The sequence below is a fragment of the Prosopis cineraria genome, unplaced genomic scaffold (genome assembly GCF_029017545.1).
Source record: "Prosopis cineraria cultivar Desert tree isolate PC_DT_omini unplaced genomic scaffold, ASM2901754v1 PC76, whole genome shotgun sequence".
Taxonomy (NCBI): Eukaryota; Viridiplantae; Streptophyta; class Magnoliopsida; order Fabales; family Fabaceae; genus Prosopis; species Prosopis cineraria.
The window spans coordinates 66,957-76,125 of NW_026555404.1; the positions used below are offsets into that span (position 1 = coordinate 66,957).

The following is a 9,169-nucleotide window of genomic DNA, read 5'->3' on the forward strand; positions in this document are numbered from 1 at the left end:
CTCATACCCGCAAAATCTTATTGATTTCCACGATAAAGGATCATTTTGTGGGGATTTAAATTTTTTTATTATGATAAATATTTTTCTTATGATATGGGTTATTCAAAAACACATTCATTATATAATCAAGATTTTTAGCTTAACAGAATCTAATTTGTAAAAATATGTTTAAGTTTTAATTATAGGTGGCGAAAATCAAATCTATAGTGATATATTCATCACCTTCAACTATTGTACTTTATAACAAGCTATGCATACATTGAAACGAGAAAATGATATAATATAAGGCTGCATGAAGTTATAAAAAACCTGTATTAGAACCTGTGGAGAATGAAGTGGATGGATCTTTCTGCAGGTCCTTAAGCTCCTTCGAAGCCATATCACTTCCTTCAACTGATGTACCGAGTCAGAACCTGTGCATTGCTGGTAGCCGAACCCACGTAACTGAGGGTAGAAGAAGAAGATAATCTTGTTCAGTACCCACGTGCACATGCATGCTCTGTTTCTATATTTTCTTCTTTTCTATGAGTGTGCTGTTAATCTCTTCATCCCTTTGCTTATGTGTTTGAATGTTAAGGCATATCTAAACACCTTTATTTCAGAGTACTCCATCGCTGTCCTCTCGCTCCCTCACTTTCCCTCTTTTATGCTCTGTTTCTATTCTCCTCTCTCCCTTTCCAGTTTTGGTCCTTCTCTCTCTTTTCTTCCTCGGACTCGCCTCTCCCTCGCGTTTCTATTGTCTCTTTTTTCGTCTCTCCTCTATTTTTTTTGCTTTCTCTCTCTAGATCTTCCTCTTGGATTGAAGGCTGTCTGTGTTCTCCTTCTCGTTCGTTCTCCTCTCTTCTTCTTTTGCTCTGCTTTTTTTCTCAGTTTTTTCGGTCTCTCCCTCCTTTCCTCCTTCATCTCTGTCTTCTCGTCCAGCTTTTCTCCATTTTCATGCTCTCTTTCAAACGTTGTCCATGCTCTGTCTTTTTCTCATTTTTCTGTCTCCTCTCAGACTCCTCGTCTCCAGTGTTCCTTCTCCGTTTTTTTTCTTTCGTTCATGTTATGTCTTTTTTTAACTTCTCTCGTCTCTGTTTTATGTTCAGCCTTATATAGAGAATGAAAGAGGTGAATCATTGCTCTCTTGCTCTGCTTCTTCCTTTTCCCTTCTCTTCCGCTGCATTTTTTGCGTTCATCCAAAGCTCTCTGCTCTGTTTCTGCCTCCTCTGGCTGTGTGTGTGCGTGCTTCCTTTTTTTCTCTTTTCTGCATTTCATGTTGCCTCTGTGACTCTGGTTCTTGTTCATGTGTTTTCGTGCACGCGAGGCTGATCTTTTCGGCTTTCTCTCCTCTTCCCTTTTCTTTTGTTCTGTGCTTGCTTCTCTCTGGTCTGTGCTTCTACGTGTTTACTACTGCATGCTTCTGTTCGTGTTTTTGCTCTGTCGTGTGCTATGTTGGTGCATGTTTCGTCCAGCTTTGTATTTTTTTCTTATCCACTTTTTGCTGTAACGTGTGCATGAAGGACCCAACTTACTTTATATATTTTAATTTTTAATAACTCTTTTTTTAATTATATTTATTAATTTTAAAAATTGGATTAAGGGACTTAAACAAAACTGATTTTGGATTAAGAAAATATTTTTGAAAATATAATCCTAAAAAGAAAATATAATAACTCTTTTAAGAAAAATATAATCCTAAAAGTCCTAATAGCTCTTTTTTTAATTATATTTATTATTTTTTATATTTTTATACATTTTAGTTATTTATTATTATTAAAAAAATGTTCGAACAAAATACGGTATTTACATTCCAGGTCGTCATTCATAGGAGTATGACCAAAATCTTCTTATTGGAGATCGTCATCATCATTATCCTCAATGAGATTCATGTCTTCTATGCCTTCTTTATTTTCTAGTAATAAAGATTGGTCATTAATTTTCATATCTTTGTCAATGTTGAACTGTGTCTCTCGAACGAAGCTAGTGGTTGGAGTGGCATTAATATGGTCAGGTGGCTTGCTATGTCTAGGAATTGGAATTAGGAGGAGGATTAGCTAATGGATAGTGATTTCTATCTAATGTGTTGAGCTCGTTCCAAACTTTTGGTTCAAGTGTGAATGAAGGACTAGTAATTTTGTCATCTGTGGCCTTAAGATGCGGATTATCGTTTATGGGCTGTTTGAAGGAGCCCAAATCACTTTTGCTTCCTTTAACTACCGAATAGACAAATTTTTTGGGCCTCAATTGTGCGTTTTTGGGTTTAGTTTCCATGATCTTAATTGCTTTTGCATTTAGTGTTTGTGGGCCTTTCTAGTTGAATCTCGGTCCAATTGTGTTAACTTTCTTTTTTCCTTTATCATCTGTTCTGTTATCATTGTAAGCCGCCCCTACTTCATCTTTCTCTATCGATCGAGATCTCTTGACTCCAGATAAATCTTTTTTTCGCCATACCTTTCTAGCAGTCCTCTTCGAAGATGTAGCTAGGTTTATAGGTGAAACACTTTACTTGCTAGTCTCCCCATATCAGTCGTCATCTTCATAGATCTTGTCAAGGTTAGTTAAGAGATCAAATTGAGATTTGTTAGAGAAGTTTGTACCTCGGTTTAGGTGCTGTGATCGATCCTTGTGGCCTAGATTTGTAGCCATTGTAAACCTCAAGAATTGAGCATGATTTAGCCGTCGGACCTTCATCCGTTTGCCGCAATCTTCTATCGATAAGTGCTATTGAATGCTTTTTGATGACCCTTTATTGATGGGATTAACAAGATTAATCGGAGTCCCTTGATTCCTAGTCTGAATATTATGTTGATTCGGTTTTGAGTGTAGACCTTCTTGCCCTGTTTTTGCTTGATTGTTCTTCAGATTAAATAGGCAAATATTCTTATTGTGTCCATAGCATCCACAACTGAAGCAAATTAGGTTTAGGCTTTCGTACTCCACGTTGTATAATTCATCTCTAATGAGGAGTCCGAGGACTAATTTCTTTTGTAAATCTATTTCAACATTGATTCTAGTGATTTTAACTCATTCTGTTTTTCCCATGACATCTTTCGTCTTTGCTTTAGATAGGGTGTTTGCATCCACCTTAAAAGTTTTTCTGATGCAATTTCCTATTCTCCAAAGTATTTTTTTATCATAACATTGGATGGGAATGTTAGATAATCGAACCCATAGTGTTACCTTACCTAGAGAGTTAGTGTTAGGATTGAATTAGGGTGTCCATCTCTGAACAAGGATGCAATGATCGAAGATAGTCTATGGACCACCATTGAGGATTCTTTCATAGACTTCAGGATTTTTTGTTCGCACTATATAGTAATTGTTGACTAAATCAATAAGCTCAAAATCCTCTAAATTCCACATTCTGGCAAGTCTGGACTTGAGAGATCTAGGATGCAATTGAATGCCCAGAGTGTTTATCACCAAAGTGTCCATCCAAGGAAGGCATATATTCTTCCATTCATGATCTGAGATAAGCACCATTAGAAATCACTCCATTAATTTTTTTAGTTGTTTCTGATGGATTCCATTCCTTGTCTAGCTCTTTAGCAAGTGTGCTATTGATATGCCTAATGTCTCTAGTATTATGGATTCCAAAGTAGCTATTATAGCCTATGAGTGAATCTTTGTAAGAGATAGGAGTTTTGAAGGCTTTGATTTCAAAGATTATATTTTCTTTACCCGAGTTTGTATCTTGCACTTGAACTTTTCTAGATTGTAGTTCTATAGGTTGGACAAATTTGATGAGCTTTCATTTCCTGTTGCGAGATTGTTGGTATGCTTGGATGATATTGAATGATTTAGTTGCGATTCTTAGCCTTTGTCCACCATCTGTTCATCTAACTTCATAACATTTTTGTTAAGTACATCGATTTCTTCAACTGATGCAAGGGGATCTAATCTTGCTGAAGCAGAGAAGATGAAATTTGGATGGAGCACAGCTTGATGATTCATTGGCACTCAGATGATAAAATAATATTCATTTTGGTTATTTGTCTACGCGCACAATGCATTAAGGCACTTGTGTTCATTAGGGCACATGTCTCTTCTGACGAGTTTTTCCTTTTCAAAACCATCATTTAGATTCTGTTTGGTTCAAGGGGAGGCAAAAGGAAGAGAGGGGATGGAGGGGAAGGGAGCTGAGGGGAGAGGAGAGGAGAGAAGGGAGGGGAGGGGGAGGAGGAGGGGAGGGAAGGAGAGAGGAGGAGGAGGGGAGGGGAGGGTGCTCCTCCCCAATTTGGGGGTAGGTTTTGGAGGAGAGGGGAGGGGAGGGAAAAATTTCCCCTCCCGTCCCCTTCCCTCCCCCCCCCCCCCCAAACAAACATTGGGTTAAACTATGAGGACTTCTCCTAAATTCACTTAGACCATCAGCCTTCTTAATTGTGGTACTGGTCCTCCCCTATCTGAAACATTCTTTGAAGAAGGTCCATCATAATTCTCAACATACAATAGCATTATAATAGTCTAAGAATTTAAACTCAGTTGCAGTGGGTCTTGTCATCCACTACATTTATTCATGTTAATTATATTTGCAACGCCAAAGCAGGACTAAACTATAATGCATCCTTCCATCACTGTAACAGCTTTCCCTCGCAATAGCACCTTTTGGTTCTGCTCATCAAGATGAATATTGAGAACTCCGCCTCTTGGCGATGCCTGCTCATATAATATAAAGAGTCAAGACAACAATCACAAAGATAACTCCAAACTAAGGGATAGACAGTACCTGATAAGCATTGAAATCAAGCTTCGCAAGTTTCTTGCTCCAATAAGATGCTAAAGCACAATGTACACTCCCACAAACGGGATCCTGAAAAGAAATGAAAGTGACCCACCATTATCTCATTACTTTTGTTTTATTATCTAGAAATTTAATGGACGTTCGGTTTTGATTTCTGTAGCATTTTCCCTTTCTGGTAGATTAACCATTCTCAATGAGTCCATAAGAAGTGATCTCATTTTTTTCATCAAGGCCAAGTAAAGACCAAAGGTCTTGAGCACTAATGTGGCAGAAACAACTCAATATTAAGAAATATCATTAATTTCTTCATGCTTGTTCTAAGTTAAAAGTACGTTTGTATAAATAAGAATTCCTCTTGTTACATGATTTCTCCTTCATATAGATAGACATAGGATCTATGGAGCCATTACTTAGAAGTACATTTTGTGAAACAACCATTTCTATTTGATAGAACATCAGCTCTTTATCTCATTAAGTAAGGTAATTACATGGATCACAAGACACTGTACTAGACATTGTAGTATTACGTAGAAAATTATCGAATAGTTTGATTCAAAATTTAAATTAACATGTTTAATGCTAATCACAAGCCAAAATCAGAAAAGGTGCCAGCTGTGTGACAAACAGCAGAGCAGCACCTATGAGGCGGTAAATCAAAATGGAAGGGGGGATTTAAGAAATAATGCACCATTATTTGTGCATAAAATAAACCATGACAGACTAGAACCATTAGATATAGTCATATAGTTATATCTCAGCTATTTACCTCATTAATTCCGAATTTTGGGCAGAAGAATCTGCTGTAGAAGTCAAATCCTGAGTCTGAAGGAGCAATGGAAGTGACAATCAACCCTCTTCCAGGACATTTTACTATAGCATCAAATTGTGGCTTAAGTTCTATGACAGATTTCCCAGAAGTGACTTCAACCTACAAGATATCAGAAGCCTAAAACCAAACATGTTTGATATACAATAACTACTCACATACATTAAACTCGTTTCCTAATTAGACTTAGAATATCATGGGATATGTATTTTTCGCAGTCAACAGTTTGAAGTTATGGTAGTATTAAGCCATTGTCATAAGCAGGCGTTGTAATATGGGAAAATGATAGAACTATGATTAATATGCCATCAAAGAAAGGAAGAGAACAGATTTAGGAATTACCAATAGGTCATCTCCGATGGTTGTCCTTTTTATTTCAAATATGGAAGCACCCTTTAACATTGCCGAAATTTGTGAAGTCTCAATAGAATGAAATTCTGTAGGAGGATCAACAGGAAAGTTTAATTCAATGTAGTATCTGCCTTGATTTTCACCATTTTCCAAGTCAGATGTACTTGTGATATACCAATCTCTGGTATTTTATTATTATAATTTTTTTTTTGGCAGTCAATACTTTGGACAACGTCACGAATTCAACAATATTGGAAGCCACTAAACCAGAAGAAAAGAGTGCGCGCGCAGCAGCTAAGGTACCATGGCCACAAAGTTCAACCTACAAAAGAGCACCAATTTTGTTAATGATGAACTCCTCATCAAGAACTTTTTGAGTGATAGACATGCCACAAATCGTGCTTGATTTTTGAACAGTTTTGACTTAAACAGAATCCAGAAACAAACTTGAATAGCATACTGTTGGCCAAGTTATAAGTCAACTTCCAGTTTTCCCCTAACACATGCTAACCGAATCACGTAGCTCAGAGACTGCAAAATAATACTTGTTGAATCGAAAGCCATCAATTATCATGAATAAATTCAGTATTCAAAGCCATTACTCGTGAATAAACTCAGATTACTGCTACGCTATAGAGGAATCGTTAACTGCATAAGACCATTCCCATATCAAATCTGCATATACAATCCAAGAAGAGCTATTTTATAGCGATATATTCAGTAATTAAATCGTTTTAGAAATCTTACCTCGCAGACGGGAGTGAACCATCTAAGATGGAAACGAGGGTTAGAGCTAGCATTGATCAAGTGGGGAAGACCCTCCGACTCAGCAATTCGAGTCAAGTAACAGGTCTCCGAGATATTGAACTCAGCGGCTATCGTTTACAACCAATTGTCGTTCCTCTCTTCCTACAGTAGACACACTGCTGCGGGGTTTCCCTTGACAGGTGACTCTGTGAACGCGTCCACCTATTCATCAATAGAGACAGAGCCATTCACAATGATGCATGACAAACACACACAAAACCCAGTGAAACAAGAAACCAACCACCAAATATTTGACCAGTTTCTTTGCCATTGATGGAGAAAGAGAAGATGTTCCGATGATCGAAAGAAAAGACAGTCAAACCGCCAACACGCTCCCGATCAGCCCCCCTTAATAGGGGAGATATCTGATTATATTAGTTTCATGTTTTCTCAAAGTCACTTTATTGTGGAATAAGCTATCCTCTTGGAGCATTATTATTATCACACACTCCCTAAAAATCAGATATTTTTTAAAAAGTTAAATATTTAAAAATATAAAATATTTTTAATTTTTAAAATATAATTATTATTATTTTAAAAATATTTTTTATTAATAATAATTTTATATTTATTATAAGAGGTGTAATAAAAGTAAATTAAAAAACAAGAGTTAGTTTGAAAGTAGGTAATTACTTTATTGGAGAGTGAAATTCAGTTAAAAATGCCTTATATTTTTTAATGAAGGAAGTCCTATGTATTCGAAATTAACAACATTCATAAGTTTGTGTTTTCCCCCCTTAGTATGCGGTCTTTAATTTGACAGCATTAGTACACAAGGAATTTAATGATAAACGTGAATGATACAAACATAGCTAATTCTAATGAAGAAGTATGAACTACAAACAAAAGTTTTAAGCAAATAATTAAAGGTATGTCATAAAAAAATTATAATTCATTTTTAATATTCTCAAATATCTTCTTAAATACAATATTGATTGTTCTTGAGAATGTCTTGTGACTTTTATTATGGATTAATATTAAAGTTCTTTTTATGCAAATTATTTACATTTGACCAAACTAATTACATGTAAGGAAGAACTTATAATGATTAACATTTTGTTGGTAAAGTATCAAGTGATTTTTTTTTACCAAAAAATATCAAGTGAAGTATTCAATATGTAACATCCTGATTTTCTAATATAGTAATTTGCTATTGATTTGCAATGTATTAGTAATTAATAAATGATTAGAAATTTGGATGATTACTTGATAATTTATATCATTGGGATGTTAAATAAACAATATGGTTGGAAGGATTGTGTCCTGGAACAAAATGTGTGTGCACAGTGAGAATTTTTTTTTTGTTGTGCCACGTGTCGCAACTAAAACTACCTACACCATGGTGCATATACCAAAAATTGACTTCAAAAGTCATGGATCTTGGTGAGGGCAGAGAGGAAAGAAAAAACAACGTGAAGGGAGAAGAAAAGAAGCAAGGGTTAGCTAGGGCAAGAGATTTCAGAGTATTAGAAGACACCTTCGATCAATAATTTATTAAGTAAACTTCATATGACCCTTACCTTCAATTTTACTATAATTTCCTTTAATATGAGTTCTGGAGAAATTGAATTGAGAAAATTTAAGGGGTTTGTTTCTTACCTTATAGTAATAAAAAGGTTATCGAGAGTTAAATTAGAGCTTTATAACTAATTTAGAGTTGAATGATAGAACTTTGAAGTTGTAGGCTCCATTTGCTCTAAACCTAAAGAGAAATTGGAGTGGAAAGTTGAGTAAAAGTGAAATGGGATTGTTTGAAATGTTGAAAAGTGGTAAAATGATTTAAGTTGATGAGATTTGAAGTGAATATATGTTATATGTTATGTTTAACTATATATTATGCTATACTTATTTTATGGTTGCATGTGATAGTCGATAGTATAGAGTTTATACTATTAATGAAATTATTATTTCACCCCATTGTTATATTTTATAAGACAGAATAGTGATCAAGATAAGGGGAAATAATCTGGATTGGCATATTGGTGTCATTGCTGTAGAGATTCTTGAGTTTGTGTAATGAACTAAATTAATGCAAATATTGTGTATATGAATTGCCATAAGGATTGCCTGTATGTTTAAGTTATGATTTGTGCAAATTTGTAGTGATTTTGTGAATCTTAGCCTATATACAGAAATGTGTAGTGAAATGATTAATCGAGGCTAAGATTTAGTTATAATATATTGTGAATGGGTAAAGTTGAAATAATGTGGTGAAAAAAGCCAAGCAAGCCACTTTATGCCAAATGGTGCAAAGTTTATGTTTGTGAAAATGGGCCGTAGAATGGCTAAACTATGATATATGTGTTTGTATGATATAGACTATGGTCAATCAGGTGTATTAGGTTCTTTTAGACTTGGCTTATGGCCCAGAGTGGTCTAATGAGACAATGTGATTGATTTGAGCACTTGGATGCACTAAAATTTTACAAAAAAGTGACTTTTTGCACTCAGGTGCTCACATT

General features: G+C 35.3%; 1 pseudogene; it reads right to left on the reverse strand.

Annotated features, from left to right (window-relative positions):
- Nucleotides 1–4,414: 4,414 nt before the first annotated feature.
- LOC129295241 (uncharacterized) lies at nt 4,415–6,978 on the reverse strand (annotated as a pseudogene).
- Between the last annotated feature and the right edge of the window lie 2,191 nt (nt 6,979–9,169).